Genomic DNA, 16,194 nt, shown 5'->3' with positions numbered 1-16,194 from the left:
CATCAGGAAAAGAGTCGGTTATGGACTCCGAATCACTATCATCGTCGTTTGTCAATCTAGATAAGTGGTCGGCAACTACGTTTTCAACCCCTCTTTTGTCCTTTATTTCTAATATGAACTCTTGCAAGAGGAGAATCCATCGGATTAATCTCTGCTTAGCATCCTTCTTTGCGAGAAGGTACCTAATGGCTGCATGGTCGGTGTAAACTAGGCTTTTAGAACAAACCAAATAAGGACGAAACTTATCTAAAGCATAAACGACAGCTAAGAATTCTTTTTCAGTAGTTGTATAATTCCTTTGAGTATCGTTTAGAGTTTTACTAGCATAATAAATAACAGTAGATTTATTATCTAGTTTCTGTCCCAAGATAGCACCAACTGCATAATCACTAGCATCACACATGAGTTCAAAAGGTTTAGACCAATCGGGAGGCTGTATAATGGGTGCAGAAGTTAAGGCAGCTTTTAAAGTTTCAAAAGCCTGTTTACAGTTAAAATTAAAATCAAAGATGGCATCCTTTAAAAGCAGATTAGTTAGCGGCCTAGCTATTTTCGAAAAATCTTTAATAAAGCGCCTATAAAAACCTGCATAGCCTAGAAAGGCTCTAATATCACGGACAGTCTGTGGTATAGGTAGAGTCACTATCTTATCTAGTTTGGCCTTATCAACTTCTATGCCATCACTAGATACAATGTGACCTAATACTATGCCCTTTTTTACTATGAAATGACATTTTTCCCAATTTAAAACTAGACTCTTCTCTTCACACCGTGTCAAAACCTTAGATAGGTTAGACAGGCAGTCAGTGAAAGAGTCTCCATAGATAGAAAAATCATCCATGAATACTTCCATGAAACACTCTACCATGTCACTAAATATATGAAGCATACACCGCTGGAAGGTACCAGGAGCATTACAAAGGCCAAAAGGCATTCGTTTATAGGCGTATGTTCCGAAAGGACATGTAAAGGTAGTCTTTTCTTGGTCATCAATATCAATAATAATTTGGAAATAGCCAGAGTAGCCATCCAAAAAAGAGTAAAAAGCATGACCAGCTAGACGTTCTAGCATCTGATCTATAAAGGGTAATGGAAAATGATCCTTCTCTGTCATGGCATTTAAACGTCTGTAATCAATACAGATCCTCCATTTCATAGGACCATGTGTGGCAACATATTCACCCTTGACATTACGTACCATTGTAATCCCTGATTTTTTTAGAACTACATGAATGGGACTGACCCATTCGCTATCAGGGATTGGGTATATGATACCCGCATCAAGTAACCGTAAGACTTCTTCCCTGACCACTTCTTTCATGGCTGGGTTCAAACGACGCTGAGGTTCGCGAGAAGTCTTTGCGTTATCCTCCAAATGGATACGGTGAGTGCACACATTAGGGTCAATTCCCTTAATATCGGCTAGGGACCAACCAATCGCAGAACGATGTTCCTTAATCACCCTGATTAAACGTGTCTCTTCCTCTTTAGATAACAGAGAAGATATAATTATCGGATGGCTACCATCCGGATCAAGTTGAATATATTTTAACTCAGGAGGAAGAGGTTGAAGTACCGGGGTGGTTGGTATGTCGATAAAAGTTTCTGGGGTGTCCTCATCTTGAGTAATGAATACTTGCTTAGGCAGCAGGTCTTCAAACTCTGTATATGGAGCAACTGAAGGTTCTATGATTTGTGTAGACTCGAAGATGGTGTTGACTTCTTGTACGTAGGAGTCATCGACAAAATGTGAACTTCCAAAAGAAATGAATTTATGCATATGGTTTTCTGGAAATGTGTTATTAAAGTAATCTTGCGCTAAGCTCTCGATCATGCTAATCTCCCCATCTATAGACGAATCTGGTAACTGTTTCATCATTTTAAAAATATTTACTTCAACTGAAAGATGGCCAAAAGACAAGGACATCGAACCATTTCGGCAGTTTATAAGTGCGTTGGCAGTTGCCAAAAATGGACGCCCAAAGATGATCGGAACAGAGTCATTAACGACTTCTATATCGAGGATAACAAAATCAGTAGGATAGTAGAAATCATGGACCTTAACTAGCACATTTTCAACCACACCCTTAGGATACTTAATAGACCTATCCGCTAATTGCAACGTCATTTGAGTAGGTTGCATCTCTTGTAGACCTACTTGTTTGTATAAATAATACGGGAGTAAGTTGAAATTTGCCCCCAGGTCTAATAAAGTGGTGATCGTGTGAGAATCTCCTAAGGTGCATTTTACAGTAGGACGACCACGGTCTTTGTACTTCACAATTCCATTATGTTCTGTTAAAGTTGGAAATTGTTCAGTTAGAAAGGCGTCTTTAGGAATATTTGTCCTACGCCTAGTAGTGCACAACTCTTTAAGAAACTTAGCGTGGTGAGGTAATTTTTTAATTGCTTCGAGAAAGGGTAGGTTAATCGTTAGATTCTTGAATACTTCCCTAATCTCGTCAAAGTTTGTATCTCTGTTTAACATAGCTAATTCTGGGGAAATGGTGGTGTCTCTCTATGTTTAGTGTATGGTTCAACTGGATGTCTAACCTTTGCTTTTTGTTTCTTAGGTTGTGGTTTAACTGGTACCTCTACAAGGGTAGGCTCTTCAGTTTCCATTTTGGTATCTAGTTTAATCTCCTGTGTAGGGACTACTTGTGGGGTAACTATAGGCATAGTTACATTATTGTCAACCACTCTACCAGAACGGAGAGTGGTGATGGCATTTAGCTCAACTAAGTTTACATTTTCCGTACTAGTATTACCGTTCACCTCAAAGGCTGTGTTTGGTGTTTTAGGATTAGGTATCACTTTTCCTGGAAACACACCTTTGGGTTGTACTTTCTCTTGAGCTAGCTGCTATAAGGAAAGTTGGATAGCTTGCAAAATCTGTTGTTAAGATTGCGTAAAGGTATCGAAATGATCTGGTTGTGGAAGAGTGTTAGCTATAGGTTGTGTGACAGGAACTATGTCACGTTGATTATTTATGGGTGGGTTGTGATAGTTATTATTATTAATCGGAACAATACCTCGATTTGCATTATAATTATTATTGTTATAATTATTATAATTACCCTGACCTTGTGCTTGACCTTGTCGGTCAAGGCTTTGGTTGTTATAATTATTATAATTACCCTGACCTTGTCCTTGTCGTGGTGGAGGTTGGTTATAATTGTTTGCTTGCCTAATATTTTGATTATTAAATCCTGGAGTTGTTACTTGTTGATTATTTCTCCAACTGAAGTTGGGGTGTTGTCTCCAAGGGGCGTTAGGAATAGGATAACTATTAATTGAGCAAACGTTATCTTGTTGTAATGTTTGTTGTTCGTAAACAAAAGGACAATAGGAGTCGGGGTGCTTTGGACTCAAACAGAAATTACATGGGTTGGAGTTGACATTCATGATGGGGATAGGTTTTTGTTGGACAAAAATAGCCTCTACCTTTTTAGTTAGAGATTCGATTAAATTTTTAAGTTCTGGATCGGGTTTCATCTCAAACATACCGGCGGCTTTAGCTGTTGTAGAAGAACTAGCTGAACGGGAGATGTCATCACTACCCCCCCCCAATTATTATTCCACTTAGTCTGATCTTCTAAAACTTTATAAGCTTCCGAGGCTCCTTTACTTAAGAAACTACCCCCATTCATTATGTCAAGGACTTCTTTATGGTGGTGTAGAAGTCCTTTGAAAAAGGCACGAACTAACATGTCTTTCGCGAGGTTATGGTGTGAACGCTATAAGTAGGTCGGTGAAACGATTCCAACCCTCTAAAAATGATTCATGAGGATTCTGTCGAAAGAAATGAATCTTGGAAAGCATTTCATCGGTCTTCAGTGGTGGGTAAAAATGTTCCATAAACAGTTGAACAAGTTTAGCCCAAGAGTCCACAGAATTAAGCGCTTTGGCAGTTAACCAAGACGCCACCTTATCGGCTAAGGTGAAGGGAAATACCCTCAGTTTAATTTGTTTAGCACCAACCGAAAGATGGTGGAAAGTAGTAAGGACTTGGTCAATCCTACGCATGTGCTGATAAGGTTTTTCATGGTCTAACCCATGAAAAATGGGTAACAAATTAAATATATTTGGGGGGATTCAGAAATCCCCCACTGGGTCTGATGGAACGATGCAAGATTTAGGGCTATCGTTCAAGGCTTTGTAAAAGTCAGAGAGAGGAGACTCTCTTTCTTCAGTCATTACTTCAGGTGATGTGTGTGGTATGCTAGCTAGAGGTGTAGTGAGTGGTATACTAGAAAGACTTATTTGTTGCTGTTGTCGGTTAATTACGTTAGGTGTTTTTCTTTAGCCCGACCTTAATCGTAGGCAAAGCTAAGACCAATATTAATGAAACACAACAACACTCCAAACAATTATGATATGCTAGTATGAACCTCTAACAGAAGATGCGAGGTGTGGAAGAAAAGAGTACCTGAAAGCCTCCTTGCTTCGCTTATGAATAGCGTCTTGTTTACGCGTGCTCAGTGTATATAACAAGTTAGAACACTGAAAACTTTGAAGAAATGGAAGTTCGAAACAAACCTGTGGAAATCGGGCGTTTCAAAGAATGGGCGATGCGCTCAAAAAATATGCCTAATAGTAGCGCAGTCACGCCGGGCAAAAGTTAGGATGCAGTGTGAAGCAGGTGGCTTCACCAAAAGGTGGAGTTCCAGGCGTTTGGGTGCAGGGTGCACTCCACTTTGGCTTGCCCAGGGCACAGGTGTGCTCAGAGTAATTTTTCGTGGAAACTTGCAAAGCTGAAATAGACAACCACAGTGAGAATCCAAACAAGGGTGGGTGGGTTATGGGACTTTGAAAAACTATCAATTATAAAGAAAACAATACTAAAGAGTACAAAGATGGCAGCGACGCCATTTGATAAACGTAAAATTGAATAATTTACCTACGAAATGAACGATGAAACTCAAAACACAAGTGAAACTAAACTTAATTACGTGTTGCTGTTAAAGATTTCTATACTCTCAATTTTATCGAAATAGAGTGGAGTAAAAAGTTCGTTCCACTCTTAGTTCTTTAGCATTCACGTTTCATAGATTGACTAATCTATTCAAAGTCTAATGAGAGCAATGGTGGGAATTATACTACGATGTGAATTAAAACTAGACGTAATATAAAGATTATAACTTTATTAAATTTTACTAAACAATAATTGAATTCTAAATTAATAACTAAGAATTAAATAACAACAACTGAAATTAGATCTAACAATTTTAAATGACAAAATTGAAATGAACAAGAAATAACTATTTTATTTATCTAATCAATGAAGAACTATGATTCAAAGAATTAATCTAAAACAATGTATGAAACTAATTAATTTAACTAATTGAATTCGAAAACTAGATCTACAAGCTAATTTAATGGCAACTTCCTATAGCTAGATTCTCTAACTATCCCTTTCTTAAGAGCTAAGTCTTGTTTTATGTAAAGGAGGAGACCAGATCCACAATTTTGTGCATGAGCTGAGGAGCCATGTTTTGGGGCGGAAAATCGAGCACAAAGCCCAATTTCTTCAGTCCACAGAGCCCGTTTCAGCTGGCTTTGACTTCAGCAGACTTTTCGTCCACTTCTACTCCTCTGATTGGGTCAAGGCTTGGACCATTATAAATCTCTTTCCGAGCCGGTCGTTTTGACGTAAGGTAGGCCCAAATCTAAGGCTTGAGTCCAAAGATATGGTCTTCGAAAGTTCTGCTGACTTGTGCACTGTTTCTGCCCGTGTTGACTTTTCAGTATTTGACCGGGCTTCATAAAGGCTTTGTCTCCTTAAATCTTAGCATTTATCATAGAACTTCTTAGCAACCAACCTTTGGCTCCTTTATATCGCCACAGTGGCACATTTCTGCACATAATTGAGTTCCATGCCTGAAATACATAAAAGCACATAATTAGCATTATCTCTTATTTATTACTCGCATAATTGGTCTAAAAGTAGTATTATTAAGGGGTTAAAACTACAGTTTTAGACTCTTATCAAGCATGCAATACAAGATTTGATCAAATCAGGGAGGATTGATGCATCACATCTCGGTGCTCCAAATGTTGTGACGAATCCATTACCGTACTCTAATGGAGAAGTTCACACATTAGAGCTTGTCAAGAAAAGTTCGGCGTCATTCATTACCCCACTCAAGCAAGCATCCAAGGTTAATGCCATGTCGCTCTTCAAGCCGTTCAATTTTCAAGATGCAATTAAAGATTACAAGGCACAAACACAAGCAAGGCCCAAGACCAAGGTTATATCGTTGGATGAAAAAGTGGCACCTCTGTTTGTTGAATCACCAACTAACAAGACACCATTACCGGCTCCACCTTTGTTGCATGTTCTAGATAAGGAGTTTGATAAGCCCAAATATAAGGTATATACTTCACCATCTTCTTTATGACAGTTGAAGGATTGTGAGCTAAGTTTGTTAGAAAACCAAAAGGTCCAAGAAGTGGTACTTGAGAAGTCTACCAAGTCTATGTTCGAACCGGATGACCAGGATTCTCAAAACATCTCCCTTATATATGATGCATAATATTATGGTATCGAGCTCTTTGACATGTTTTGTCCTCCTATTTTTGATGAAGAAAAAGATTCCATTTCTGCTATCAAGATCACTTCACTAAAATACAATGAAGAGGACTATAGTGATGCTTTCGCAGTACTTTTCTCTGAAGACCAGCTTGTTATGGCTAAGCCGGATTCCAATGATAGGCGTTTTGAGCGTCTTACTCACGCTTGGAAGATCAGAGGCCAAGCTCAAGAAAATCGAAGTCATTTTCCATTGCAATATTCTGGCAGGTTATTCTACTAATGACCTTATTGGTATTTGGTGAACGGGACTACTCTATGTTTGTCTCTTCAAGATCTAGCTACCATCAAACCCAAAATAAGTTGACAATTGAGAGGTTGGGAAACACCACCAACCATGATCATATAAAATGGCCATTCAACCACCACAATCACTTTCAAGCTAGGGGCACGTCTAGGCACTCATGTGTTTTTTATGACATTCATGCACTAGACCCAGGATGGAAACTTGACTTCTCAAGGGGTGTGGCGTACAAATCACATAGCGTCACGAAGTTTGACATGGAGAAACCACATCATTCAGAAAATTCATCACTCATGCATGGAGCTACATCATTGGTTGATAGGTTCCGAATCAATTTCTCTCCTATATTTGATCCCGGTCCGCTGCTTGGCACAGATAAGTTTTCTACTCTCAATTAGTTTGTTTTATTATTTTATGAATAAAAAAGAGAAAAAAATCCAAAATCCAAAAAAATCAGATATTTCAAAAATCCAAAAAAATTCAAATATTTCAAAAATCCAAAAAAAAATCATATATTTCAAAAATCCAAAAAAATCAAAAAAGTTTTCAAAATCCCACAGAATATGATTTACCCACTTGCCTTAGTGCAAGATTATTGAATGACTTATGCAGATTATTATGACCCCCTCCCCCCGACGATAAAGAAGGAATGGACAATGAAGCTACTGAGTCCATTTTTTCTCATGAGCAGTCTGAAGATTGGCAGACGCTAGTCATTGTGGAGACAAAGACTATCAACCTTGGCACCACATATGAACCACATTATGTGCAAATTGGTATAACCTTGATCCCCTCTGAGCGTTGAAGCCTGATCAAATTACTTAAGGAATCCATCAAAGTGTTGATCATATCTATGACAATCTATTATCTTAAGGTGGTACATGATTTTCATTGTTTGAAGATGAGAGAATCACTCACCGAGAAGAAGAGATGGAGGTGGAAGAAAGTTCAGCGGTTATGTTTGAGAAGATTTTTCAAATGTTTAAGATCACCAACATCAACATCAGCATTCAGCATTATGCATTTAGCCTCGTGGAGAGGGCAAAACTTCACAACATCATTTGATCAACTACCCTACTGAAGAATGGGAATATTCTACATTCCATCAATCAACAGCTACTTAGCCAATCATCCAATCAGCTACCCTACCGTGGAGAGGGCAAACTCCATATTGCATCATCAACATCCATTAAAGACATGAGAGCTATCTATCAAAGAAGTCAGCTGACTCAAATCTGACTACATCAAATAGTATTCACTATGAAAATTCTACATGGAAAATCCTACCAATGCCGACCAATTAAAGAGGTACTACTTTTTACCCAACTTTGTTTATTTTAAGACGAAGAGTATAGTGGAAATCTTAGAGAGTCGATGGAACAGGCCATCTTTGATCGTTTTGTTTTTATCCCAATCAACCCACCTAATATCATATGTTACCATTTGAAACCCATTTGAGCCCTAGCCTATTTTTTGTTTTCCCACAATGCAAGCCCATATCTTTTAGGAAGCCTAATAAATCTTTGGCCTATTCATAGATTAACCATACCCACTCTTATAGAACTTGTCATAGTCCAGGGGCATCATTACATCCATCTTTGATCACGAACACAATCACCTTTATGTTATTTATCCCAAGAAGGTGTCGAAAAAAAAAAAGAAAAAAAATCCTAGTGCAAAAAAAAAAAAAAAAAAACAACAACAACAACAACAACAACAAAAACCCCATTAGAACTCAAAATGCTTAGAGTTGCACAAAATAATCAACACCGGTCTAGAATGGAAAACCTAAACAAGGGGTAGTTTCATTTGAGACTTGGGATCCGTATCATCATCTCACTACCATTATTCCAATTATTCCTCCCTTTATATGATAAGTTCTACTCCAAAAATAATTTTTTGATCCTATCCCTTCTTTCTGAGCCCATCACCTAAGCCTACATTATAGTCCTATGAAAGTCTGCTCTTGATCTTTAAGTCCACTATATCTCCTAGTTGATAAACACTAGCGGCAAAAAAAAAAAAAAAAAAAAATAAAATGGAAGGCATTGGAAGATTCACTACTAGTGACTGCGATGTATGAGGAAGTTGCCTCTAGAAGATTGGTCCTAATGCTTTATGCTCTATCTGTTTTGGAAGAAAGTTTTTGGATGTCGTTCAGTACTTTGTGAAGGTCAAGCAATCAAAGAGAAAAGAATATCATCTAATTCATAGGTGCCAAGTTTGGTCGTACTTCTATTCTATAGTCATCCTCATGCTCATCTTCTTGTCGGTAACTCATTCCCCCACCTTCACTTGTTATGCAATCATTTGTAGTATTTCTTGTTCTGTGGATAAAAAATATTTTGTTTTACATTGTTTTCAAAATGAATTCAAAAAAATAAAAAAAAAAAAAAATGATTTGTTTTCGAAAACTTGGTTTGCTTTGGATGGCTTATGATGAAAAATCTAGGATGACATTACAAATACATAGAAAATTCGGAAACAATATATCCAAAATAAACCATGCCATTTCATTAATCAGGTTTATGCATCCTTTTGTAACCTCATATATACACCACAATCTTTCTAATTATTCACGCTAATATAGTTGCATTGTTTTCATGCAAATATATTGTATATTTCACTCTATTGTAATGTGTAGAGAGAAATAAATTGTCTAACCTTGGTCAAAGAAGTTTCTCCCAAGTTCCACAGGTTTTCAAGACATCAGATTCCAAGAGTGAGAATAAGGCTGCCATTGGTAAATAAGGTAAGTGAGATTCCATTATATATTGCCCCAAAGAGTCACTGTTAGTTTGAAAGAAAAGAAAAAAAATGTATTACCATAGCATGGCGTGGTTTTTTGCCTGCTTGGGCACCATCACTTCTTTCTCTTGGACGTTTGCAAGGTATGAGTTCTCCTTTTCCAATCTTATTTATAACGGCTGCGGGCATGAGCTTGATTTATATAAGGGCCCTTTGTATAAAGGGCAGTTGCATGTGATTGCAACTTTAATTAATTGGGAAAAAGACAAAAATAAAAATGGTAAAAGATTGGCTTACCACGCTGGTGAGCACTCCTCGTGCTTCTCTCTTGTTAGACGTCAGCTAAGGTACGTTTCTTTCTCCTTGACTGTGTTTATATAGAGAATGTGATTTTAGACCGCTTGATGATTGCTTGGGAAAGTTTTAAATAGGAAGCTTTTGTTTTATTAGGTTGTTTGACCGTTCAAAGATTCTTTCTCTCAAAACCAAAACTGTTTTCAAGTAATTATTCGGTGTAAGCACCAAAAACAGGAAGGTTCGGTATACCTTACCTATTTTGTCATCAGATTCGGTCCTTTTTGAAAAAGCTTTCTAATTCAAATGATATGGTGCACACTAAGAAGGAAGGTTGGGGTACCCCTTACCTGTTTGCCACCAGGTTCGGTCCTGTTCAACCCGGTTTGGACAAGTCTGACCCGGTTTCCACCAGTTTGATCCGATTTTGACCAGGTTGACCCGATTTTGACCAGGTTGAGTCAGTTTTGACATGTTTGACTGTTGACCAAGTTTGAAAAAAATAAAATAAATAATAAATAAATAAAATAAAAACTTTCAAAAATAAAAACTTTCTAAAAATAAAAAATAAAAAATGATGAAGTATGAGAAAATATTTATTAAGTTTTTGTTTTCTTTATCGCACTATTGACAACCACTTGATCATTAATATCATTTCGGTAACTCCATTTGTGCAACATTAAAATTATTCGCGAGAACAATGTCAGTTTTTATTGACGGCCTCACAGATGGATCAGCCTAAACTCATAGTGACAGTATTTTCCAATCCAAATACTTGAACGTAATTGAACGTAATTGATTGATTGAACTTTAATATCATCATCCACAGCATCCATCTCTAGCACATCTCTTATCTTCCCTAGCAGTGTTCATCTATGTCTTCGTCCATCTTCTTTAAAATCTCCTATCCCCAGTGGATTTTCTTGCTCTCTCCAGTGAGTTTTTCTTTTCGTCAGTGTTCGGTTATCACCATTATATGAGAATCTTTAATCTAAGTCAAAATCATGAATGAATTTATCTATCCATTTAATTTCACCAGTTTTCCAAAATGAATTTGAAAATATTAGATTTCAAAAATAAAATAAAAAATAAAATAAAAAAATTGTCCCTTGATTTCAAAAAAGTTGTTCATCATTTTCAGAAAATATTTTTCAATCAACCAATATCATGTTACATGGTGTAAGTCCGTCCAATGCTTCTGCTAGCATTGATATTTTGTCTTGTGGTATAAGTTCGTCCGATGCTTCCACATATAATCCAGTCACCATGTTGCGTGGTATAAGTCCGTTCGATGCATCCACCAACATTCAATCATTTTTAAGCCCTCACAAACAACTTGAAAAAAAATTGAGGATTTCAAATATCTAGGGAAAAGCCCTATTTCAAAAAATATTTTTCGAATGAATTTTCAAAAATTTCATGAGATCTTTTGGCTGGAGCTTGGCAAAAATGGTTTGTCTCCATGGCTTTGCCGTTCAGTTGCAAGCAACCTCCACCAAAGAGGAGCAACTGTAGACACCCCATTTTTGCACCCCAGGCATAATTCATTCACAATTTTATCTTGAATTAAATATGATCATATAAGGTGATTTGCTTTCTAGAGTCTTCATTTCTATATCAATCTTCTTTCTTTTTTCATCTTCTTTTAGCGTCTTTAGACTCTCCTCATCATGTTCTAGCTATGGATAAAGTTTCGTTGCTTTCTGAGTTTTGAGCTAAAAATGACCAAAATGCCCATGTAACCCTTTGGAGCCCAAATCTCGTTTTTTCCACTCTTTATTTGGATGAGATTATTTTATATTTGAATTCCCCTTGAAAAATCCTTCGAAATGAGTACAAGCTTGCCTAGGTTCCTTTTCGATTTCGGAAACCCTAATCTTGCCCTATCCCGTTTCAGCCCGTTGTGCACACTGTTGAGTGCAACGATTTTTTGGAGTAAAATTTTGACCCAAGGGTATTTTTAAGAGGTCATGGACCTTCCTAATTGATTAATTAACATTTTTGTGAAGAAGAGCTTGCCTAATTTTGTGGATTTTGAACTTGTGCTCGTGGGCTGTGGATCCAGCTTGAGTTGGACCTTTTCATTAGGTTTTCTAGCCCATTTTCAAGCCTCCAAAAACCTAGAGAACCTTTCTTATTTGTTTGATTTGATTTGATCCCAAAAATCAAGAATATTCTAGAGAATATGCCATTTCGGAGCCATGTTTGGAAACCTTGGATTATGGGCTCATTGAGGACGTGTAGGGCTTGATTTTTTTCCCTAATCCATCTGAAAGATCCAAAAACCAAGGGCCAAGATCGAACCCCTTATCCCACCTCTTGAATCAAAGGCTAGATTTAGGAGGTGGAACCAAAACGATATCAAGCCATTGGATTTTTCTTCATCAACACTCAGCTATTGGATCAAACTCATTACCATATTTGAATCCACGCCCAAAAGCTATAAATATGGGTCTCATTCACCCACAAAAAAAATCTGGAGCTAGGAATTGAGTTAATAATAAACTCGAGTTAATAGCCTTAGTTTTTCTTTTTCTTGAGTGTTCTCTTTTTTTTTTTCTTTTCTAGTTCATTTGTAGAATTTCTTCCACTGAGTTGAAGGTAAAATTTTGACTTTGAGGTTTTTCTAATGAAGTTCTTCGTGTTTTGATCTTTAGCCTCCTTTTTCCCTTCTTTTCGATCTTGAGTAGAAGCTTCTTTTCACCAAAAGTTGTTTTTTTCTCAAACCACTGTTTCAATCCAAAATTAATTTCAAGTTTATCATCATCATTCATCAACAATCAATCAAGATTTTAGAACAAAGAAATTTGTTTTTAGTTTTACTATAACATAAGTCATTTTTAATTTAGATCATCCAACTTGGTAGATTAATTTTCAAGCTTTTTCGTTTTATATCTCAAAAATAAAGAATTAACATCTTTCATTTCAACCCAATAATCATCTAGTTTTTTTATGATAGGTTTCAACTTTTCCTTAATAAAGTTAGTGGCGACTCTAAAATCAATTGCATAGACCTAGGTACACATTGTTGTGCGTACACATTCCAATAATTTGTTTTAGAACAAAGAAATGAATTTTATTTAGAATCAGATTTAGTTTTATAATAAAGAATTAGTTTTCATTTCAACTTAGTTTTATGATTCAATACTTAGTTAGCTTTAGTTGTCTTAATTTCATAATCAGTTTAGTCATAAACTCAAGTTCTAAATTAGTTTTAATTTAATATTAATTCATTTCGAATCATTAGACTATTGTTCAATTAGATTTATAAAGTTTAATTACTATTCAATAATGATTTGTTCTTATTGTTCTTGTGTTAGAAATGATAATGTAATGATTCAAGGCTAAAACCTCCATTAGAGGGGTTTGAGGAAACTTTGATGAAACTTGATTTCGATTAGCGTAGAAATGGTCGTAGTAATCTATTCCATTCTAGAAAGTAATTAGTTCTCCATGAGAATGGGTTTGATTGTTTCACATGCTAATTGTTAGTTGGTAGAGATTACCATGAACGATTATTGATTAGATAGACCCAATTGTTATGCGAAAACATAGCAATTCGGATTACGACAATTCTTCGTTAGTTTATTAAGTCGAATTAAGGTGAAATCAAATCCCCCTAATTCCTCCCCATATTGTCAAGTTAGTATTTCCGTAGTTTGATTTATATCATCTTGATTGTTGATTCACCATCGTAGTTAAATTTCAATTCCATTACTCTCACGACTTTGTTAGCTTACATGAACTAGGAAACCTTACACCTAAACGACTAAGAGTGGAACGAATTCTCTACTCTAAATATATTGCATTGATAACGAGAGTAGATAACTTTGATACATAACCAAGAAAATAGTTCTAGTTTTACTTACATTTGAGTTTCATCCACCCTTGCTTGGTTCTACCTGTAGTTGTTTGCTTTAGAAATGATTTTTTTCTCGCAAAAATACATTGAGCGCGCCTAGCGCCTCTTTGGCCTATTTCCCGAGCGCGCCCAGTGCTAAAGTACCTGGACATCATCCAAGGCAAGAGCGCACCCTACTCCCATCCAAGGCAAATTCTGAGCGCACCCCTCGATAAAGTGCTTAGACCTCGAAGTCGAGGCAAGAGCGACACGCCACTGCCTAAAGCAATTTCTCGAAGCACCACTCTTCCGAATGACCTGATTTTCACAAGTTAGTCCAAATTTCCATTTCTTCAAATTATTCAGTGTTTCTAACTTGTGAAATACACTAAGCTTGCGTATACAAGACGCTATTCATAAACGAAGCAAGGAGGCATTCAGGTACTTCTTTCTTCCACTCCTCGCATCTCCTGTTAGAGGATTTATACTAGCATATCAGGGTTGTTTTGACTGTTGACGTGTTTCTTTAATATTGAACTTAGCCTTGCTTGAGATTAAGGTCAGGTAGAGAGAAAACGACTAAGCGTAATCTATCGTGAACGTTAACACACACACCTATCTATTATACCACACACTACACCTGAAATAATGGCTGAAGAAAGAGAGTCTCCTCTCTCTGACTTTTACAAAGCCCTGAACGATAGCCCAAAATCTTGCATCGTTCTTGCAAACCCAGTGGGGGATTTCCGAATCCCCCCGAATATATTTAATTTGTTACTAGTTTTTCATGGTTAGGCCATGAAAAACCTTATCAGCATATGCGTAGGATTGAATAAGTTCTTACCACATTCCATCATCCTATGGTAGGTGCGAAACAAATTAAACTGAGGTTGTTTTCTTTCACCCTAGCCGAGAAGGCAGCGTCTTAGTTAACTACCCAAGCGCCTAATTCTGTGGACTCATGGGCCAAACTTGTTCAACTATTTATGGAACATTTTTACCCACCACTGAAGGCAGATGAAATGCTTTCCAAGATTCATTTTTTCTGCCAGAATCCTCATGAATCCTTTTTAGAGGCTTGGAATCGTTTCACTGATCTTCTTATAGAGTGTCCACATCATAACCTTGCGAAAGACACGTTAGTTTGTGCCTTTTTCAAGGGACTTTTACACCACCATAAAGAGGTCCTTCATATAATGAATGGGGGTAGTTTCCTCAGTAAAAGGAGCCTCAGAGGCTTATAAGTTTTAGAAGATCAAACAAAGTGTAATAATAACTGGCGGGGGTAGTGACGATATCCCCCGCTCCGCTAGTTCTTCTTTAACAGTTAAGGCTGCCGGTATGTTTGAGATTAAACCCGATCCTGAGCTTAAAACTTTAATCGAATCTCTCACTAAAAAGGTAGAAGCTATTTCTGTTCGACAAAAGCATATCCCCGTCATGAATGTCAACTCTAATACATGTAATTTATGTATGAGTCTTGAGCATCCTGACTCCTATTGTCCTCTCGCCTATGAACAATAAACATCACAACCATATAATGTTTGCTCCATTAATAGCTATCCTATTCCTAACTCCCCTTGGAGACAAAATACCAACTTCAGTTGGAAAAATAATCAACAAGTTACACCTCTAGGGTATAATAATCAAAATGTTAGGCCAGCAAACAATTACAACTAAGCTCCACCACGACAAGGACAAAGACAAGGGAATTATAATAATTATAATGATAATAGAGGTATTATTCTGGTTAATCATAACTATCACAACCCATCTGTTAATAATCAGCGTGACATAGTTCCTATCACACAACCTGTAACAAACACTCCTCCACAACTGGATCGTTTCGATGTCTTTATGCAAACCCAACAATAGATTTTATAGTCCATCCAACTTTCCTTACAACAATTAGCCCAAGAGAAAGTACAACCCAAAGGTGTGTTTCCAGGTCAAGCGATACCTAATCCTAAAACAACAAACACAGCCTTTGAAGTAAATAGTAATACTAGTAATGAAAATTGAAACGTAGGTGAGCTAAATGCCATCACCACTCTCTGTTTTGGCAGAGTGGTTGATAACACCGTAACTATTCCTGTAGTTACCCCACCAGTATTCCCTACACCGGATATTGTACAAGATATCGAAGTAATAATTGAAGATCCTACCCCAATAGAGGTATCAGTTAAACCATAACCTAAGAAACAAAAAGCCAAGGTTAGACATCCTGTTGATCCATACGCTAAATATAGAGAGAAACCATTGTTTTCCCAGAGATTAGCCATGTTAACCAAGGATATGAATTTCGATGAGATTAGGGAGGTTTTCAAAAATCTAACGATAAACCTACCTTTTCTGGAAGCGATTAAAAAGTTACCTCACCATGCTAAGTTTCTTAAAGAGTTATGCACTACTAGGCGTAAGACAAATATTCCTAAAGATGCCTTTTTAACTAAACAGTTTCCAACTTTAACCAAA

The 16,194-nt window shown here is 36.9% G+C and overlaps 1 long non-coding RNA gene across 1 annotated transcript; it reads right to left on the bottom strand.

Annotated features, from left to right (window-relative positions):
• Window positions 1–5,508: 5,508 nt before the first annotated feature.
• LOC147487963 (uncharacterized) lies at window positions 5,509–9,862 on the bottom strand. The gene is made up of 3 exons (XR_015200860.1): window positions 9,663–9,862; window positions 9,501–9,570; window positions 5,509–5,880 (listed from the first exon to the last, which is right to left on the bottom strand). It is a non-coding gene; the product is annotated as an uncharacterized LOC147487963 (long non-coding RNA).
• Between the last annotated feature and the right edge of the window lie 6,332 nt (window positions 9,863–16,194).

Source organism: Coptis chinensis, chromosome 7 (assembly GCF_015680905.1).
Source record: "Coptis chinensis isolate HL-2020 chromosome 7, ASM1568090v1, whole genome shotgun sequence".
Lineage (NCBI taxonomy): Eukaryota > Viridiplantae > Streptophyta > Magnoliopsida > Ranunculales > Ranunculaceae > Coptis > Coptis chinensis.
Note: the sequence above shows the minus strand (reverse complement) of the source record. Positions and strands in the feature narration are given on the sequence as shown.